At 44.3% G+C, this 22,844-nt stretch overlaps 1 long non-coding RNA gene across 2 annotated transcripts in view; it reads left to right on the top strand.

The window, feature by feature from the left end:
* Positions 1-22,844, top strand: part of LOC122174200 (uncharacterized) — a 42,461-nt gene that overhangs the window by 16,824 nt on the left and 2,793 nt on the right. The window lies entirely within an intron of this gene.

Consider the following 22,844-nt stretch of genomic DNA (forward strand, 5'->3'; position numbering starts at 1 on the left):
TCTCAGTGGACTTTTTCTCAGCAGCGCTAAGCTTATCTTTCGTTTTTTGCACTTATTTTTTAACTTAGTACACTTTGACTGAAAAGCTATACTCACTAAATACAATCCTTGAAGGATGGCTGCTTTTCACTTTGGATTTATGCAAATAGGTAACAGACGTGTTCTTGCTGACTTTTTAGGAATCTTTTTCATTTAGCCTGCTTCCTCCTCTACAACTCTGATTTGTTTTTTATGCTTTTTGCATTCATTCCTCCAGGGGGCACATTTTGTCTGTAAACTTTTAGCCACCAGAAATAATCTGCTACTTTGATTTGGGCTTTTTTTGCATTAGGATAAAAGAAACTAGATACTATTGTTTCCAGGGCTGCCGGCGGGTCCAATTTTTGAAAATTTCAGTGTATTCAACAGACCTTTGCTGTGCTCTGCCAATAATTTATTTATTTATGGTATTTAACGGACCGCTGCAGTGCTCTGCCAAGTAGTCTTTTTTTTTTTTTTTTAAATCTAATACCCACTCTCGGGAGTTCCTTTTTCATGCTGTCCCAGTTTCCCTCTAATACTTCTCTGGGGAGTCCATACAGTCCGCCCTTAGGTTTAACTCACTTTTCCAAGATGCTACTAACTTCTTCATATTTAGACCCTTAATCCCTTCCAATGCCATTTCCCTTAATGCCAGGTTACAACTCTCACACTAAGGGGTGTATACATTACCTGCTCCAGAGGAGAGGATCCAAGTCACAGCACCATTACGTTGGGGTTCCCTGAGACCTCTTCCACTTGGTTCCCAAAGAACTCAGTTCAACTCCAGTCTTGTCACTTAGAATCATAGAATATCAGGGTTGGAAGGGACCTTAGGAGGTCATCTAGTCCAACCCCCTGCTCAAAGCAGGACCAATCCCCTTAGGACTTGGGTTCCTTTATTTGGCATACAGCAAAGCTATGCTGAATTAATCAGGGGATGTGTATCAGGTGTATCACGCATCCGAAGTTACACAGCAAACCTCTTCCTTTATATACATTACATGGCATTCACTATACATTGAGCTTCATATTTTGGGACTGGCTTGGTTACTTTGTAGGAACCAGTACAGCACACACTGTCAATGCACGACTTACTCTTTTCCTCATCTTATGTTCGAGGCTTATCTTATCCATTGTTATCTTGTCCATTGTAAATGGTTCCATCAGTGTTCCCCCTTATCTTAGCTAGTACAGACATTCTGAAAGGTTTCAGAGTAGCAGCCGTGTTAGTCTGTATCCGCAAAAAGAAGAACAGGAGGACTTGTGGCACCTTAGAGACTAACAAATTTATTAGAGCATAAGCTTTCGTGGACTATAGCCCACTTCTTCGGATGCATATAGAATGGAACATATATTGAGGAGATATATATACACACATACAGAGAGCATAAACAGGTGGGAGTTGTCTTACCACCTCTGAGAGGCCAATTAATTAAGAGAAAAAAACTTTTGAAGTGATAATCAAGCTAGCCCAGCACAGACAGACAGTTAGATAACAAGTGTGAGAATACTTACAAGGGGAGATAGATTTCAATGTTTGTAATGGCCCAACCATTCCCAGTCCTTATTCAAACCGGAGTTGATTGTGTCTAGTTTGCATATCAATTCTAGCTCAGCAGTTTCTCGTTGGAGTCTGTTTTTGAAGTTTTTCTGTTGTAATATAGCCACCCGCAGGTCTGTCACTGAATGACCAGACAGGTTAAAGTGTTCTCCCACTGGTTTTTGAGTATTTTGATTCCTGATGTCAGATTTGTGTCCATTAATTCTTTTGCGTAGAGACTGTCCGGTTTGGCCAATGTACATGGCAGAGGGGCATTGCTGGCACATGATGGCATATATCACATTGGTAGATGTGCAGGTGAACGAGCCCCTGATGGTATGGCTGATGTGATTAGGTCCTATGATGATGTCACTGGAATAGATATGTGGACAGAGTTGACATCGGGGTTTGTTACAAGGATAGGTTCCTGGGTTAGTGGTTTTGTTCAGTGATGTGTGGTTGCTGGTGAGTATTTGCTTTAGGTTGGGGGGTTGTCTGTAAGCGAGGACAGGTCTGTCTCCCAAGATCTGTGAGAGTAAAGGATCATCTTTCAGGATAGGTTGTAGATCTCTGATGATGCGCTGGAGAGGTTTTAGTTGGGGGCTGAAGGTGACAGCTAGTGGTGTTCTGTTATTTTCTTTGTTGGGCCTGTCTTGTAGGAGGTGACTTCTGGGTACTCGTCTGGCTCTGTCAATCTGTTTTTTCACTTCAGCAGGTGGGTATTGTAGTTTTAAGAATGCTTGATAGAGATCTTGTAGGTGCTTGTCTCTATCCGAGGGATTGGAGCAAATGCGGTTATATCTTAGAGCTTGGCTGTAGACAATGGATCGTGTGGTGTGTCCTGGATGGAAGCTGGAGGCATGTAGGTAAGTGTAGCGGTCAGTAGGTTTCCGGTATAGGGTGGTATTTATGTGACCATCGCTTATTAGCACAGTAGTGTCCAGGAAATGGACCGCTTGTGTGGATTGATCTAGGCTGAGGTTGATGGTGGGATGGAAATTATTGAAATCATGGTGAAATTCCTCAAGGGCTTCTTTTCCATGGGTCCAGATGATGAAGATGTCATCAATGTAGCGCAAGTAGAGTAGGGGCGTTAGGGGACGAGAGCTAAGGAAGCGTTGTTCTAAGTCAGCCATAAAAATGTTGGCATATTGTGGGGCCATGCGGGTACCCATAGCAGTGCCGCTGACTTGAAGGTATATATTGTCCCCAAATGTGAAATAGTTGTGGGTGAGGACAAAATCACAAAGTTCAGCCACCAGGTTAGCTGTGATATTATCAGGGATACTGTTCCTGATAGCTTGTAGTCCATCTTTGTGTGGAATATTGGTGTAGAGGGCTTCTACGTCCATAGTGGCCAGGATGGTGTTTTCTGGAAGATCACCGATGGATTGTAGTTTCCTCAGGAAGTCAGTGGTGTCTCGAAGATAGCTGGGAGTGCTGGTAGCGTAGGGTCTGAGGAGAGAGTCTACATAACCAGACAAGCCTGATGTTAGGGTGCCAATGCCTGAGATGATGGGGCGTCCAGGATATCCAGGTTTATGGATCTTGGTTAGCAAATAGAATACCCCTGGTCGGGGTTCTAGGCATGTGTCTGTACAGATTTGTTCCTGTGCTTTGTCAGGGAGTTTTTTTAGCAGATGGTGTAGTTTCTTTAGGTAATCCTCAGTGGGATCAGAGGATAATGGCCTGTAGAATGTGGTGTTAGAGAGCTGTCTAGCAGCCTCCTGGTCATATTCCAATTTATTCATGATGACGACAGCACCTCCTTTGTCAGCCTTTTTGATTATGATGTCAGGGTTGTTTCTGAGGCTGTAGATGGCGTTGTGTTCTGCATGGCTGAGGTTATATCCATAAACCTGGATATCCTGGACGCCCCATCATCTCAGGCATTGGCACCCTAACATCAGGCTTGTCTGGTTATGTAGACTCTCTCCTCAGACCCTACGCTACCAGCACTCCCAGCTATCTTCGAGACACCACTGACTTCCTGAGGAAACTACAATCCATCGGTGATCTTCCAGAAAACACCATCCTGGCCACTATGGACGTAGAAGCCCTCTACACCAATATTCCACACAAAGATGGACTACAAGCTATCAGGAACAGTATCCCTGATAATATCACAGCTAACCTGGTGGCTGAACTTTGTGATTTTGTCCTCACCCACAACTATTTCACATTTGGGGACAATATATACCTTCAAGTCAGCGGCACTGCTATGGGTACCCGCATGGCCCCACAATATGCCAACATTTTTATGGCTGACTTAGAACAACGCTTCCTTAGCTCTCGTCCCCTAACGCCCCTACTCTACTTGCGCTACATTGATGACATCTTCATCATCTGGACCCATGGAAAAGAAGCCCTTGAGGAATTTCACCATGATTTCAATAATTTCCATCCCACCATCAACCTCAGCCTAGATCAATCCACACAAGCGGTCCATTTCCTGGACACTACTGTGCTAATAAGCGATGGTCACATAAATACCACCCTATACCGGAAACCTACTGACCGCTACACTTACCTACATGCCTCCAGCTTCCATCCAGGACACACCACACGATCCATTGTCTACAGCCAAGCTCTAAGATATAACCGCATTTGCTCCAATCCCTCGGATAGAGACAAGCACCTACAAGATCTCTATCAAGCATTCTTAAAACTACAATACCCACCTGCTGAAGTGAAAAAACAGATTGACAGAGCCAGACGAGTACCCAGAAGTCACCTCCTACAAGACAGGCCCAACAAAGAAAATAACAGAACACCACTAGCTGTCACCTTCAGCCCCCAACTAAAACCTCTCCAGCGCATCATCAGAGATCTACAACCTATCCTGAAAGATGATCCTTTACTCTCACAGATCTTGGGAGACAGACCTGTCCTCGCTTACAGACAACCCCCCAACCTAAAGCAAATACTCACCAGCAACCACACATCACTGAACAAAACCACTAACCCAGGAACCTATCCTTGTAACAAACCCCGATGTCAACTCTGTCCACATATCTATTCCAGTGACATCATCATAGGACCTAATCACATCAGCCATACCATCAGGGGCTCGTTCACCTGCACATCTACCAATGTGATATATGCCATCATGTGCCAGCAATGCCCCTCTGCCATGTACATTGGCCAAACCGGACAGTCTCTACGCAAAAGAATTAATGGACACAAATCTGACATCAGGAATCAAAATACTCAAAAACCAGTGGGAGAACACTTTAACCTGTCTGGTCATTCAGTGACAGACCTGCGGGTGGCTATATTACAACAGAAAAACTTCAAAAACAGACTCCAACGAGAAACTGCTGAGCTAGAATTGATATGCAAACTAGACACAATCAACTCCGGTTTGAATAAGGACTGGGAATGGTTGGGCCATTACAAACATTGAAATCTATCTCCCCTTGTAAGTATTCTCACACTTGTTATCTAACTGTCTGTCTGTGCTGGGCTAGCTTGATTATCACTTCAAAAGTTTTTTTCTCTTAATTAATTGGCCTCTCAGAGGTGGTAAGACAACTCCCACCTGTTTATGCTCTCTGTATGTGTGTATATATATCTCCTCAATATATGTTCCATTCTATATGCATCCGAAGAAGTGGGCTATAGTCCACGAAAGCTTATGCTCTAATAAATTTGTTAGTCTCTAAGGTGCCACAAGTCCTCCTGTTCTTCTTTTTACAGACATTCTGTTTCCATTTACCTCCCTAAGCCTGTCTGCCAAGAAATGATGCCTCACACCCATGTCCAATTGTTCATGTCAAGCCAGGTCTACATTTGTGGCCATTACTAACCCACTGCAAATTAAGTTAGTCTGTTGGCTTATTTTCTTTCTGCAGAGGGCTCTAAAGCATTCTTCTTAAGCACCTTTAATATAAAAAAGTAAAGCTGTTTACATTGTTCACAAATTCATTGGGAGCAAGTAGGTTTGTGAGCATGAGATTCCACCTACCTACCCACCACCATTATAAGGGTCTGTGAGACAATATTAATAGCAGCACTGTTCATTCGCAACTAGCGGTAGGTTGGCCAGCTTTCATCAGCTTTGTGTGAAGAAAGCAACAGTCGTACTGATCCCCTCCAGTGACCTCACCCCAAAGGTCCTTCATGGAAAACATCTAAGATGCTGGCCCAAGCACTTCTCCCCGTTTCTTCCTTTGTTTTGTCCATCCCCCCCCCCCCATACACTAGACTAGTCCTCCCCAGTTCCATAGTGTCTGGTTGAATTATCTGTACAATCCTCAAGGCAGGGAACTTGCATAACCTATGCCTATAAGGGGTCATGCACACCTACGGCTCTCTATAAAAATACTTAATTATCCTTAAAGGGATATGGCAGTATCTTAGGTGAATTTCTTTGTTTGCCCTCGCTCCAGTTTCCTCTGATACGTCTCTCCCTTGTGTACATGCATCCAGGCTTGTTTAACAGGAGACACAATTTGAATGCCCTGACTGGGGGTAGGGACAAGGGAGAAGGAGCAAACACTGTGACCAGCTCTTGCAGGTGGCACCAACTTCAGGATGGTATTTTGGAACCTTCTCAGGCTGGACCAACAGCAGGAATAGACAGGGCTGTCCTTATACCCACCCTACCCTTTCTATAAAACATCTGGTACCAGCTTCCTTCATTTCAGTCTGGCTTGCTGGCTTCCAAATGACAGCCAGTTCATTCCCTTACTGTCTACGACTGCCATTGGCTGTAGCCCAATAGATGACTATATCCCTGTACGCTACTGGACATGGCATTCTGATACTCGGGAGTTCAGTGATGAAGGCAGTATAAACCCCTCGAGAGTTGAAGTAGAGCAGAGCTGAAGTTGGATGGCTCCCAGATGCTAAATAAAAGGGTGGTTCCTCTGTGGGGGCACATTCGTAGCTGTTATGGGCCAGTACTAGTTTGGGACGACAGTATTTGTATTCTCTCTCCTGTTCATTCTGTACAGTGTGCAACAAGTCATGCAGTTCCGCATCTGCAGCCCCAGCACTCGGACCTTTAAATAGGGAAGTTTAGCTAATTTATCAAAATGTAGCTAATTGCTTGGACTAAGATAGAAAAGTACAAATGCCGTGTACTAGCTATATTCAGGGCTGTGCAAGCGGAGAACAACTATGTAAACAGAACAGATAAATTATCCCCTAAATTATGAATGTGCTCAGAAGTAGAGTCACAGCCAACCTTTGCACTGGATGTGAACAGCTGCATGCACCACAGCCTCCAACTTTCCACAGAAACTTGGATCCAGCCATAGATTATCTTTGTTTTGTAAATTTTTTAATTATGCTATAACATTGTACTGTACGTGAGGATACTAGCAAGCCAAAAACCCCTGGAAGTCAAGTTTTAAAGGAGGTTTCTCGATATGGTATTTTAAAAGAGGCATAACTGCTTTTGAATTAATATGTACAGCTTGCAATACATTCAAGACTTTCCATGCAATTGCATGCACTGTTTTAAATAAACAAACTCCCACTGAGCTTGCTGCTCCACTGGGATTTGTCAGAGCTTCCCAGGCCTGTGTAAATTGTAAAGCAGATACATGTTCCTGTGGAGAGGAGTGGTGGTGTGTTGTTTTTCCCCCAGAAACCGTCCATTTGTGCACGTACACTGTCTGTCGCTAAAAAAATAAAATGAGGAGTCGTACAAACTCTCACAAGTCCGGGGTTTATGGTGCAAAGTGCAGCACACTTCATCCAAACAGGAACTGATCTCGTGCTGTTGTGTGTGAATATGTTACCTTCTAAGTGCCATGACTTTGCCACTTTGGCCAATTGGATTCTATTCCGGTTGAGGAAAACTGCTTATGGGATGTGGTTTCTGTGAGTGACTCATCTGCTCTTCAGTTGCTCTCTCATTAGTGTTGATCAGGTGCAAAAGAGACAACAAAGTCCAGCAGGCAGCCTTGGAAAAGCTGGCTGGATCAATTAGAAATGGTTTTCACATGGTAGGTATCTTGGGTTGTGTATAGAATAGGATGACCAGATGTCCTGTTTTTAAAGGGACAGTCCCATTTTTTGGAACTTTTTCTTATATAGGTGCCTATTACCCCTCCACCCCCTGTCCCGTTTTTTCACAGTTGCTATCTGGCCACCCTATGTATAGAGCCTTTTCTCTTAGCAACCCTGTGGCAGCAGGAACATGTAACATGCATGGGATAGTCTTGACTTACCTTGTGAGGCACAACGATAAATCTGAATGTATTAATCACCAAGGCAGTAAGCACTCTGCAGTAGGGACTGTCTTTGTCGTTTATGTGTACGGCCCCTAATGCAATGGGGCCTTGATTCATGGATGGGGTTCTTTGGCATGACTGTAAAAAACATTAATAATAATAATAATGAATAAATAACCTTCCTCTTCAACTAGTTAACCAGTAATGTGATGAAGCCAGGAGGAAACAGTTTCTTTTCTTTGATACTTAACCGCAGAGGCATGGCTGTCTTCCTAATTTCCTTTTAAAGCATTTATCCACAGTGCTACCAGAATTATCACTGGCCCAACTGCTTTGCCCTTTCCAACCTCTGCCCCATTCCTCTGCTTCTCTCACAGCTGTCTGCATTCTCTTACGTTCTGCTCGAATGCATGAAAGACCCCCACCATCTCACCTCTTTTTGTGATTTATTTTGTATGACGATCTTAGCACTCGTGACACGTGCTAGATTGATGGGATCAGAAAACACCATCCTCTGTGTTGCCACAGATTGGGTATTGCTGTTGTGAAATTATTTGTGTAGTGTCCAAAAACACACTAGGTGATTTACAAACAGATTTTTAAAAAGACCCCATCCTTGCTTCAAAGACTTGTCAAGCCCAATATTAGATGTGGCACAGTGAGTGAAAGCAACAAACAACGGAGAGGGAAATGGGAAAGCAAGGACTAGGGTTACAAGAATAAGGCCATGTGGTTATTTTAGGTTACTAATGTGTTTGTCTTAGTGGTTTGGGGATATGGGATTTTTTTTCTGCAATGCAATCTCCCTGCACTGCCCCATCACTGCATCACAGCCTTGTTGTACAGGGTAAGAGTGTAGGCCTACTCCATGCTATGCTCTTCAGTCAAGGCTGCCAAGCCATTTCATTTGGACTCTGATGGTGAAGCCTATATGCTTCTGGTGGATGTTGGTCAAGTCACGAATTCTATGGCTTTCTTGTTATTTTTATAAAGAGAAATATCTCTGACTCATGCCATGTTGCATAATAGCAAATGGCCAAGCAGGTGGGTGGTGAATGTGAAGCTGAACAATTGTACCAATTTTATTGGGAGTCTTAAACAAATGGAATATATTTGCACAAGATCAGCAAGCTGTGAATCAGCCCATGGCTTCTAACAATAAAGAAATCCTCCTATGCCAGCGCTTCGCTATTCTTCTCCTTGAGTTAGAATTGTTGGCCCTTCCATCCCTGATAAGTGTGTTATTTTTAGAATACCTTTAGTATCACTTCAATAGCTCAGTTCTCTGATCCTGCAGGCTTTGCTTTTGTGTCTGACTCCCTACGCAAATTTCAGCCTTTCCCATCTGTTCGTGAGTACAGTATTGTCACTGAAACATTTGAGTTATGAATTTATATATAGTGAAACCTGTCTCTAATGACCAACAGAAATATGTTTGCAAAGGAGGTAGTCTTCTAATAAAGAGAGATGATAGCTATTAGGTGAAATAATTTTGAGTGATAGTCTGGCATAGTGGCTAAGGCATGAGAGTCGGCTAATCTGAATTCTAGTCCGGGCTCTGTCAGTGACCTTGTGACACTTCACTTTTCTGTGCATGTTTTTTCCTCTCACTCCTGGTCAGTTTAGACAGTAAGCTTTTTGGCACAAAAATACACCTCTACCCCGATATAACACTGTCCTCGGGAGCCAAAAAATCTTACCACGTTATAGGTGAAACCGCATTATATCAAACTTGCTTTGATCCGCCGGAGTGCACAGCCCCATCCCCCGGAGCTCTGCTTTACCGCGTTATATCTGAATTCGTGTTATATCGGGTCGCGTTATATTGGGGTAGAGGTGTATTTCTTACTGTGTGTTTGCCCAACACAGTGGGGCCCTGATCGTGGTAAACTCTAGGTTTTACTGGAATAAAAATAATATCTGGGGATACTTTAGCGTGGTTTCTTAAGACAAAGGGTGCCTAATAGTGTATTTTTGTACTGGGTTCACTATATGTACAAGCTCTTCAAACACATGGTTAAAGTGTATGCCGTTCGCTTATACTTCCCCTGCCATCTCTCTGGGCTAAAGTCCTAGGCTCTTAGTTTATATGTAGTGAAAACTCCCACTGAGAGTTTGACTGAGTAAGAGCATCAGGATTTGGCCCCCATGAGAGCTCCAAATTAGGTGACACTGGCTCCCCTACTGGTCTAATTTAAAAATCCTTCACTTCAGGCTCTATCCGCTGGTACCAAGTGAGGTGAGATGTCACTGATTAGATTAAAGCAAAACCCTTTAGCAATGCATATAGCAAGCCTAACTAATCATGTAATCTTATTATTGCAGCTGTCCTTCTCCCTATTTACCCTCTGTAGTAAGTCCACAGAATAACATCAGGATGATCCTGCCCATCACACAAACCAAAGTGGAGGGGCGAGAGGCCTGGCTGAGATGGGGCTGGCTGGCTGAAGGATGGAGAGACCCCCTAATCCTGAGGTCGCTGCCATTCCTCTTTATCCAGAGTGATGCTTCTCCTAGGGTAACCAGACGTCCCGATAAAATCGGGACCGTCCCCATTTTTAGGTGTTTGTCCCGTGTCCCGACCGATCTCTGGTCGGGACGCAATTTGTTCCGATATTTCGCTCCGTCGGCAGTTTTTGTTTGTTTGTTTTTCTCCACCGGAGGGTGTGTCAGCTTTGATTTGTTATTAGGCCCAGCTGGGAGAGAAGCTGGGTCTTCTTCAGAGAAGAAGGAAGTGAAAGCTACAGGAGAGGTGCAAAAGGGGGCCCTACAACAGAGAAACCACAGGGAAAGGAGGTAGGGAATTCCCTCTCCCTGAGGAGGGCAGACTGAAGGAGGTCAGAGATATGGAATTAATCCCTGTTGTAGGCCCTGAAAAGAGGCAAGGTGCGAGAAGAAGCCCTGAGGGAATTGGGATTATAAAGCCCCAGATTCTTCCTGACCCCTTCCTTTCCCAGAAGGCTTTGCCAAAAGGAGACTATCAGCTGGACCAGAAAGTCCAGTTGAAAGGGGACCCATGCAGTGTCCTGTCAGCACAAGCCAGGCTTGTCACCCGTGATGGCCCATCCCAACTTCTCCGCCTCCTGGGCTCTCTCTGGCCCCTGGTTCCAGGGACAAACACCCTCCCCCCTGCTGCCCCACTATGCCCCAATTGGGCAGGCAGGCTCCGCATCAGCTCCTCCCATCCCGCTCTGCAGGCAGCAGGTAAGTCCAGAAGGAGGGGGGAGTAAGCAACGGGGGGGGGGGGGGGAGACGACCTGTACTGTTCGGTTTTGAACAAATGGAAAGTTGGCAACCCTATTACTGTAGAACAAGCTTGTGCTGTACCATGTCTGAGCCCAAGGGAGCAACTTGTGGGGGAAATGAGAAAGGAGACAGGTGACCCGGCCACCCCCCTTGTGCCCTGACTAGAGCTGGGTGACATAATAGTGCAATCCCTTCCCTACTGAAATGACAGAGGGACAGTTGAGCCAAATTTGAGTGGTGCTCTGACCCCCTTCACCAGGTTACAATGCCACTCACTCAAATTTGGCCCAGCTGCCTCTCCCTCATGAAAGAGGGGTGGCTGGGCCAAATTTGAGTGGGGGTGTGACCTCGTGCACCTGCTTAGTCCTGCCACCTTTCTGGTCCTTCCCGCACCCCTGGGCACCAGGTATCATAGCCCCTGGAGAGCGATGGAGCAGGGGTCAACAGGAACTTCCAGCCTCAAGGAGGATGGGAGGACTGGACCTGTGCTTTCTGGGGAAGTGGAGATGCAGAAGGAGGATGGGATCTGGAGCTCCCAGAACAGCCTAGCTCCATGATGTTCTTCAGTTTGACCATCTCTCTAGGTATGAGCTCAGGGTTGGAAGCAGGGTGAGGTGTGGGGAGATCAAGGGGCTGGCTGCAGGGGGCAGAGCTCAGAGCTGGGTGCAGGGCAATGTGGCAAAAAGAGAGTGGGGCTGGGTTGGGGCAGCAGGAGGGTAATGTGTGTGGGGGAGTGGGAGATCATGGGGATGGAGGCAAAGGGAGTGTGAGAGCTCAGGACTGCGTATGGGTCATGGGGGAGAATATGGGGCTGGGTCGTGGGGGACAGTGTGGGGGAGAGATTTGGGGTTGGGTGCAGGGAAACAGAGGAAGAGCTCTGGGTCCCCCCTTACAAAAATTCTGCTTGCGCCTCTGCCTGAGCCCACCCTTCATGTGAGAAGACCGAGCTTCTCAAGAGCCAATTCCAGGTCTCGTCCTTTCCCAGAAGCTGGCCCACCCCAGTCTGTTAGCACTGAGGGAAAAGGGAACTCCCTTTCTCCTCCTTCATAGTCTATTCACTTCAGCTTCACTCAGGGGTGCAAGTAGGGTGGTACCCTCCAGTACGCAGTATCGGCAAGAGATTTTTAGCGGGTATGGGGTACCAGAAAGACTTGGGGCTAGCCCCCCCTCTAGGGGGAGGGGCCGCACTGTACTCCTTAAAGGAGCAGAACACAGCTAGGGAGGACATTTATTCTTTATATGGCTTTAACAGCACAATACATATGCTAAGAAGCTTAAACAAAGGCTTTGTTTAAGTTTGTTAGCATGTGTATTGTGCTGTTACATTGGTCAGGAGTCCTCAAGAGGGGAGGGGTGTGGGGGATGGAAGGTGTTTAAACAGTGTTTTTTATTCTGTTTCTCCCCATTGGTCTGAATTATCCATGACATCCATACTGCATCACATCAAGTCCAAATTATTAGAGGAATGCCTCTTTTGCATTGACCAGAGGATGTTTGGATTCTGATGTCAGCCCAGTTCTGCAGCCTGGATGGAATCAGGTGTTGTCCCCAGTGTACCTAGAATTCTTCTTTGCAGACAAACTAGTCTAACATGCATTTTGTTAACTGGCACTGGAGCAGCAAAACAAAGAAAACAAATGCCTCATTTTCCAGCTTTGTGGGTGAGAGAACTATAAATGAAGCTTATAATGCTGGACACTGACAGCCTTAAACCAGCCAGCTGCCTCAGGAATATGCCAAGAACTTTGCTGAAAATATGTTCCTCATCTTAGTAACAGAGCTAAGACGTATCACATATCTGCCCACCTTTATTCGAATGACGCTCCTTCTGATCTGACAACTCGGACATTGTCAGTTTCATCCAGAACAATTTACAAACTTGGAACCTAATCCTGTAAACCCTTAATCATTTGATCAATCCCATTGAAGACAATGGGACTATTTGCATGACTTTGGACCATTTTTGTGGACTGTAAGAGTTTCAGGAATCTGTTCCTATAAAGGAAGTTGAATCCCCCATTGAAATGCAATTTTTGGGTACAGTACCATAAAGCAGTTTAGGATACAGTTCTACTTAAAATTTGTCTTTTAATAAGTCATACATATGCTTAAATGGCTCCTCACTCAACTCCCATATTCCATATAAACAGACTGAATACTACATATTTTTGGGAAAAGTGAATAGTTTAGCATGTTGAGTTTTGTATATACAAAGGGGGGTGTTAGAGGAGACGGGGAGAGTGTGAAGGACCCAGGCTGGGTGCAGGGTGCTGAGGAGTCACATGGAGGATCACATGGGGAGGTCACGTGCCTCCCCTTGTGTCCCTCCCATGAGTACAGTACCTGCAAGAAATGGTTTCTACTTGCACCACTGGCTTCACTCCACACCTGTCCCCCTTGCCCTCTTCTCTTTTCTTTCCATTTAGTTCTTTCCCTTCTAAATGTGAACCCATTAAAAAAATTGTGGAACCAACAGGACGTTTGCCGCCATCACATTGTTTGCTCTGCTTGTGTGTTCTACCCTTTCCTCCATCCTGTGTCTGTCTGATCTATTTAGACAATGTTATCTCATTGTTTCCTTGTATTCCCCCCATCTGTCTGCATCCATCTGTTGTCTCTTGTCTGATCCTTAGATAAGATCTTTGCAGCTGGGACTACCTAGCATAATAGGGTCCTAAGCCATAATGACGGGGGCTCTTAGGTGCTACAAAAATGCAAATAAATAATAAGCACCTGTCTCTTTTTAAAATGGGACTTTAGGCTGTTTTGAAAATTTTACCTTTCATCAAGTCTTTGAACAAAAAGTGGTGGGGGAGAAGTTGTCAGGTTGCCAAAAATGGGTTTATCTCAAACGCAACAAATTTCACAGACTGACTTTTTCTAATTTTCACAACTTCTTTTTTATAGAAACAGCTGTGGAAAGTTTTCATTTATCAAAACATGCCCTTTGGTATCTCTGAGGTGCATTGTCTCTGATTACATTGATACCCACCACTTGTGGATTTTAACTGGGAACACAGGCGCAGGTGAACAACCCATTTCTCACCAAAGCTTTGGGAAGAAAAAAGTGCAAGAGTCACCTTCCCTCTTTCAAAAAATCTGAGGCAAGTTCTAAACTAAAAAGTTTAGCTGGTATAGTGAAGTTTGTTAGGGGTGAGATTATATTGGTGACATTTCTGTCCTTGCAAAAGTCCTAGTGTAGACACAGTTATACCAGCATAAGAGTGCTTTTTTTCCAGTGTAGCTTATTTCAATTGCTGAACGGGTATGAACTATACTTGCAAAAGCATTTTTTGCTGCTATGAGCTGCATCTACACAAGGAAGGTTTTGCCAGTATAGCAATACCAACAAAACTTCTAAGTGAAGACTAGGCCTGAGCTCTGTTGCATGTTTATAGGTAAATGATTTTTTTAAAAATAGCAATTATAAGAATAACGGATAGCCAGTTCTTCAGGGTCAATAAAACTCAAAGGGAAGTTTCTGTTAGTAAAACATTCCATGCCCAAACCAGATACTGCAGTCACATAAACAACTCAATCTTGTATTCTTGGCTCACCAAAAATTCTTATTTATGTTCCGGAAGGAATAATGCAGGAATGTGTCCCCTTTTTCAGATGGATTTGAATTTTCAGTTGTTAAGTTAAACACTAGAGGGAGTCTTGATATGCCCATGAATAGATGTCTAATGAAATGACAAAAGGAAAAAAACCCTCATTCAACATTTCAAACACAGGTTCCAAATGAAGGGCATTCCCCAGTCCCTCAATCTTCACAGGTGTGGCCAGACTTTCTAACTTCTGCACCCAGTGAGCTGAGCTCTTTTGAAAAGCTGCTCACTTAATTTGGTGCCTAAATGGGTGCTGCGTACAACTGAAAAAATGGCCCCAATTGTGATTGTTGAAGTCTTTCTTTTTTTTTTTTAAACATCTGGCTCCTTTTCATGGAAATGATACTTAATACCTGGACTGGCATGTAGAAAAATGCCAGAAGAATGAGGCCCTCCTTTGGTTGGTTTGTTTTAAAGGGATCTTTTTGTCCATGCACAAATGCTTATGCAGTCCCTCCAAGTGCTAACACCTGAATGTGCTGGTGAAAGAACTTACTGAGATTTGGGCAAGTGGATTTTGTGTATGTCAACTTAATCCATGCACAGCGAGGTGAGAAAATATCCCCATCCTTGGAAAACGTAGTCATTTGTGAGACCTCATAGCTTCCGAATACTGTAAATTGTTCAAAAGGGTATTTTTGTCTGTTTCTTTGAATGATGCACTCCCACAGGCTCTCTAATACAGTTACAGGGTGTGCAGCTAATGTGTTTAGAAGTTTTGTTACAATCATTCTGTGTTATCTCTTTTACAGTGGGTAGGTAGGTGCAGGGCCGCCGAGAGCAGGTTCGGGCTCCGGTGAAAAAAAAATGTCAGGCCCCTCAGCAAGGGCCGGGAGGAGGGGGGCAGGGAAGCCGGGCCCCGGGCCCCCTTCCAGACTGCTGGGCCCTGGTAATTTGTACCAGCTTTCCCCCCCCTCTTGTCGGCGCTGGGTAGGTGACCCTTCAATTCACCTAAATTTGCATGGTATTTTTAATTAATGTTTCAAACTATTTTGAATGATTTCAAAATAAGATAAAGGGTATGTGTAATTAGAAACATAATCTCTTTGGAAGGGAGATCGAAGTCTATTATGGATTGAAGTATCAAACCAATTTGCATGCTGAAATACCATTGTTTAATTGGTCATATACTGTGCATGTTTCTTAATATTTTATACTAAAGTGTCAGCTTGCGTGTCAGTACTTTACTTATTTAATTAAATTGTTGGGAATAGGACTCCAGTCCTGGCTAACTATTACTGAACTTAGAGGTCTGTGTGAACTGAGTTGGTGCACATAGATCTTTTGCGTGTGTGTGTGTGTGTGAGAGAGAGAGAGAGAGAGAGAGAGAGAGTGCCAGACTCTCAGCTCTGGATAATGAAATCTTCATATCCACAATACAGATCTAACAGGAAGAAACAATGGAAGCTTCCACGCTCTAGCATAGACCTGGAGGGACTACCGAGGTCTGAGAATTAGTTCTGTTCCCATGCTAATGGTGGCAATCAGACTCTTAGAGCAAGACTCTTTCCTGGCCCTGCAAAGATGCACAAGGTGGGGAGAAGGCACCAGGAGCTACCTGAGTACCCATTGCAGGGACTGGGGACAATGAAGCCCTTGCATGCCATGAACCCAAGGATTTTGCTGGCACGAGCCTCTCCAGAATGGGTGTGACCCGACCACTCCCCGCCCCACACACACTGACACCACCTAACAGTGTGTTGCAGGGCTCAGAGGACAGTGCCCTCTTCAAAATGACACAATGGCCACAATGCCTCCTGGAGCTTCTGCTGAGGTAGCGCAGCTCGGTAACATACTCCAACGCAGGGCAACGATGTCAAGGTCCAATAAAACCTTTCTTGGTATTTTAAACATAATTAACTTCTGTTTGTAAATATCACTAGATCAGATAAAGGAGCTTGCCAGAATCCATGCTTTGCACCCTCTACACCCTGGGCCTTGTTATAACAACAGATGGACTGCAGTGGGCTTGGGGGATTAATGGGTGCCTATGAAATTCCTTTTTCTTTATTTAAAATGAACTTCTGGAGGAAAAAATGTTTGTGCATCCCATCTTTATTTGATTTGTTATGGTGCCACGAACCGGTGGGGATTTTTTGTTCCCCCATTTTACCCTGCTACTCTTAAAGTTTAGATGGCACTGGGGTTCTTTATTCTTCATTAGAAGAGCCAGATTTTAACTGGAGGGAGCCTTAGCTGGTGGATTTCTAGACAGGCAGTGGGATTGTGGCATTGCAAGAAACTGAAACTACAGCATTTGAAAGGAGAGAGGATTATTTGTGTGTTCTATTTTGTTTACTTTTATGAATGGTTACTTAACTCAAATGTCTTACCCCCACTTGGGAGAGAAACTTTTTTTGGCCTGTCCATACTAGGAAATAGATCATATCTTAAAATGTGTGAGCTAACATATATTAATGCATCTCGTATACTAGTGTAGGTAGGGCTTAACCCCTTTCAAAAACATCACGGCTGCTCCTGATCAGCCTATGTCAGGGGCCAGCCTGCAGCAGAGGAAGTCTCCTGGCTCCGCAGTGATAGAAGCTGAGTCGGAGACAAGGTGCATGCCCGAGGGAAAGGGTCACAACTGTTGCATCAAGCACAGATTTAAAAATCCAACCTTAACCACCACCATCTCTTGATCTCCAGGAGCAACCAGCAATGTAGGATTACTCCTAGATACTCACTCTTAGGGCAGCACTCCACTGAAAAGTTACATCAGCATAGCTACATCCCTCAGGGGTGTGACCAATTAACCCAGTCCTTGGCGTGGACAGCTCTAGGTCAATGAAAGAATTCTTCCATCAACCCAGTTGCCACCTCTCAGGAAGGTGGATTAACTACAGTGATAGGAGAACCACTTTCTGTTACTGTAGTAAGTGTTTACACTTAAAATGCTGCCGCTGCAGTGCAGCAGTTGTGCTGCTGTACCATCATAAGTGTAGACACAGCCTTACTCAAGATACAGAGGTTCAGGCCAGCTTGCACCGAGTGCTAGTTCCTTAAGGGCAGGCAGGGCTGTCCCTACCCATACGCAAAGTACGCAGCTGCGTAGGGCACCAGGAAATTTGGGGCACCAAATTTCCTGGTGCCCTATGCAGCTGTGTGCTGCTCCAGCCCCTGCTCTGCCTCTTCCACATGGCCCCTGGCCCTGCTCAGCCCTGCCCCCACTCCACCACTTCCCCAAAGCCTTAGCCCTTCCTCTTCTCGCCCCTGCTTCGCCCCAGCCCCACCCCCACTCCAGCCAGCCTTCCTCTGAGGACTGCAGCAGGGGTCGGGCTCCCTGCACTCACCGGTGGCGGTAAGTAGAGTGAACCATCCCCAGCCTGCTCCACTCCCCTGGCTCCCAGCCGCGCCACAGGTGAGTGATGGGGGGGCGGTTCCCCCCTCCCCTCGAGCCAGGGGAGCAGAGGAGGCTGGGTCTGGGTCACTCCACTTCCCACAGGAAGTGGTCAGCTCCCCCCACACAGCCTCCCAGCGGGTGGGTGGGCTGTGTAGGGCACCAAAATGGCTAGGGACGGCCCTGGGTGCAGGCTGGATTATTGCATGCTAAAAGGTTTCTGGAAGGTGTCCTTATCTCTAGGAAGTGCTGCCCTCCAAAACTAGTGCACTCTGGCATCTCTTTAGGCTTTCACTATCCAAGAGAGGAAAGGGTCCATTTCATATGTAGGGGGCTTGGAATTTTTGAATGGAGTAGCTTCATTAGCTAATTGTAGTACACTCATATCAATTATGTGAACCAACTAATAGAGAGGGAAAAGCCCCCCCATTTTCCAAGTGTGGGTTACACTTCCAGAAGAGTGGAGACACTTCCCCAGCTTAGCTTGGTCTCTTCTGCAAGAGAAGACAAAAGCTCTTTTCAGCGAGTGACGTTAATTTGCACTGGAGTGTTTTGAAGCAGTGACTGTAGAATGCTTTTCAGAAGGACTGATGGGCTGGTAGTATAATAAATGACAACATGCGGGAGAGGAGACTGGCAGGATAAAAACATTTTTACATAGCTGAGTCTCATGAGTCATTATCCTGGCACTGAAGTCGATGTTGAGGTCTCATTATTTTGGCGATTTCTCTCTCTCTTGCAGCCCACTGGGACCACATTTCATTTAATGTTGAGTAAAAAGTCAAACAATGAGGCCGTCTGTTTTTGTGAATCTGTAACACAAACATAGATTTTTGTAAAGATGAATGTAGTCTCACACACCACAGGTTTTGTTAGCACCTGAAGCTGTCTCTGGTTACAGCAGGTCACGTGATGAGATGTAACAATACATAATCCCAAATCAAGTAACATGAGGAAAGGGTTATTTTTTCTGTTACATGAGGAAGCTGGCAGAGTGCTCATGCGTTCTGAATATCCGACAACAACCCACTGGCACTGTGAGGTGACAGATCCATGTTTAAAGAATGTCTTTATTCCAGCCCAGCTGAAAAAATAGTTTTTGGTTTACAGCCCAAGTTTAATAATTACCTTTTATTTCTGTCTCCTCATTAACTAAAACAAGTCACATGCTACAGTCAATGTATTATCTTTATAATAAACACATGCTTTCAATTAAGTGTATTAAAATAATGTCATTATTAATTATGGGAGGAGTAAGGAATGTAGAGGATCACCCTCAGATATGAAGGATTTTATCCGGTCCAGAGAGATTCCATATCTTTACAATGGGGGAATTCTGTTAGAGCAGGAAGCATCTTCAAACCAGTGGATTTTTTTTCAAAGATGCCCAGTGTTGCTGGACATATATGATGCACGCTACATCATGTATGTATACATGTGATGTATGATACATGGAGGAGGTGGGTAAAACAGTAGTCTGAAATTTGAGATCCGGTTTCAATTCTCTATGCCACCATCTACCTCCTGTGTGACCTGGCGTATGGCCCTCAGTTCCTCATCTGTAAAATGGGGATAAAAGAACTTCTCTACTCCCAGGGGCATTGGAGGCATCCAGATACTATGGTAATGGTAGCTATCTGGTGGAGGGATAGCTCACTAGTTTGAGCATTGGCCTGTTAAACCTAGGGTTGTGAGTTCAATCCTTGAGGAGCCATTTAGAGATCTGGGGCAAAAAATCTTTCTGGGGATTGGTCTGCTTTGAGCAGGGGGTTGGACTAGATGACCTCCTGAGGTCCCTTCTAACCCTGATATTCTATGATTCTAAAACTTAAGATACACAAACCAATTCTTGAGCAACCCTTTGATAAACTGGTGTCTCTGAGGTGAATCTAAGTCATTTGACAGGCTGGAGTTCCATTTTTAATCATGGCCCATGAGTTGGGGTATAAATGTAGGACTCCCTGCCAGCCTTAATCCAGCACCAATCACTCATTCATGTCAATGAGAAAAATCTGTGACACTTCCCAGGGATACCCAGGGCTGTGAGGCACCTTGCTACCACCTGCCCTTAGCAAGAGGAAGTCTTGCCAGGGCCAGCTTCCCAACTCCTCTAGGCCTACCTCTCTTGCTACAGGTTAGCGATAAGCACACTCCAACCCCCGAGGCCTCCAATTGTTTTCTGGATTGCCCAGACTAAGTGTTAAAAACAAAGGGTTACATATTAAAATAAATTATAACACACATTCTAGAACCTAGACTTATTTAACTAGATACCTTTCTGTTGTATAGAGCAGAGCTCACCCAAAAGCCTTCCAGCATCTTTACAGCCAGAGTTGGCTGTGATCTTTCATTCATGAGACAACTCATGCTGTCAGTTTGCCGCTTAGGTGAAAAGATGCAGGAGGGTGTATCCCTGCACCCCCAGTTATATACCCACAATCCATTATCCTTACTCATAAATAAGGTGCCCCCTGCTGGTGGGTTTTTCCTGTATATTTCTTTCTTGGTGATTTCACAATCTCAAGATTAGCATTTGGCTCAGTCTGCAATAGGCATACAATACACAATATCCACAGGACCAGACGAAGAGAGATAAGCATCTATTACCACCTATCTGGTAACCTGTCTTAACTCCCAGACTTTAAGTGCATAATTTTCCATATAGATCAGTAGTTTTTCTAAGGGGTCTGCCAAAGGTGGTCGTTACCATACAACAGTGGTTTTCAACCTATGGTCCATGGACCCCTAGGGGTCTGCAGACTATGTCTAAAGATTTACAAAAGGTCCACACTACCATTTTTAGGAGTCTGCAAATGAAAAATGTTGAAAACCACCGGTATAGAGACATAACTCTTGAAATACTATCTGTACATACATTTTGCAAAGATTGATGATCAGTGGGCTACTAGCTTTTGTTAGAGACCTCAAATGCCATCATTTGGTGAACTAATATGTATATACTTGACTCAAGGAATCCCTATGCACCACTTGTGCTCTCTGCCAGTTAGCATCAGGAGGTGCCTGGGTCAGAACTTCCCATTCAGATCAAGAGTAGAATATTGCCATTATGTAGTCGTTAAATTACAGGTTGTTGTCATTATTTAAGTGCCTTATTGCCATGTTCAGTATCACACAGCGGTGGAATATGCCCACCCTTAGGATCAGAACTAGATTAAGGCAAACTTTGGCACCACAATTGTCTAAATGTGTGTAAACTGACATGGCGAAATGACACACACAGGCCACACTGCAAGAACGGACACTGGGCTGTTACTCCTGCCTAGCTCTCAATTAGCACTTGAATTAACAAGCTGGTTTAACTACTGTTAATCAAAGAACTCAATAGCTTTGAAGCTGCTTTCCATGTTTGCAAATAGGGAAGCAGATTCTTTCAGTCCCACTCTGTGTTATCAGTCTCAAGATGGCAGCTTCCTATTTGACAATTCATTTTTATTGTATTTAATACACTTAATGATTTAATTTAATTTGCAATTAGGTGTAGAGAACAGAATGCAATTTATATTCCAAATATTCTCCTTTAACATGCTCAGATGATGATGATTAGAGATGTAAAGATACTGCAAATGAGTATTCATGAGCATTTGTTCAAATAGAAACCACAGATCCATGTCGATACAAATAAGAGATTATGATTGCTGTTTTGTCGATATTTTTGTCAACAAAAGCTTGTTCCCAAGAAGGCTTTTCGAAAAGGGAAAGTGCTGCAAATATATGTGAAACGATGTAATCACACAGGAAAACTCATGCAAATATATTTGTGCCTGAAATCTCAGGTGGTCATTTGTGAATAGTCTGAGAGCAATCCAGTCAGGAAGTGGAAATAATGTCAGGTGATTTAGCTGACAACCACTCAAGATCAACAGTATATTACAAATAGAAAACACATGACCAAAAGTCAAAGCAAGTAGTTCACAACCAGCCATAGACTGAAATATATTCTTAAGAAACAATTAATTGCATGATTTCAAAAAATGAATAAAAACCAAAGTCTGTGGGTAATTCACAATCCTGACCTTGGGCTGAATTCAGTTCTGGTGGACAGGCTGACAGCCCGAATTCCTGAATGGGAAGAGGAGTGGGAATGTAATCCGATTGCTGTGGGTCTCAGTTTGAGATAATCTTCTTTGATTGGTTCAAAATGATTCTTATTCCACTGTATGTGGAATGGCCCAGGGCTGGAACTCTGCTGAAAGAAATGAAAAGCTTTCATAAAATCATGTCATGTGCCGAGTGTGCCAGGCCATCATGCAATAATAGCTAAAACATTCTGTAATTAAAAGAAATAGCTAGTTATGGTGTCTGAATATGATCAAAGCCCTTTTGTCCGCCCTGACATTTGGCACATGTGAGAGATTTCTGCTTACATGGAAAATACTGTTGTGGTTTTTCTCTTGGTTTTAAGTGGCAAGAAACATACATCTCAGATTATCCCCAAACTGAAAGAAAACAGTAACGGGGAGCTGAGAACCAAAATGTACACGATGTAAAACGTCTACTGTTTCTGGGAGACAAAACCTCTGATCGCACATAGGAATGACTTCTGAGTAGAGGTAGAGCTGCTGTGGTGGAATCAGGTCATTTTTCAGATGAGATAGGAATAAAGCTTCTGGAGTCATTCACAAATGTCAAGTATCAGAGGGGTAGCCGTGTTAGTCTGAATCTGTAAAAAGCAACAGAGAGTCCTGTGGCACCTTTAAGACTAACAGAAGTATTGGGAGCATAAGCTTTCGTGGGTAAGAACCTCACTTCTTCAGATGCAAGACTTGCATCTGAAGAAGTGAGGTTCTTACCCACGAAAGCTTATGCTCCCAATACTTCTGTTAGTCTTAAAGGTGCCACAGGACCCTCTGTTGCTATTCCCAAATGTGTATCACTGCCTTCTT

This window comes from Chrysemys picta, chromosome 5 (assembly GCF_011386835.1).
Source record: "Chrysemys picta bellii isolate R12L10 chromosome 5, ASM1138683v2, whole genome shotgun sequence".
NCBI lineage: Eukaryota > Metazoa > Chordata > Testudines > Emydidae > Chrysemys > Chrysemys picta.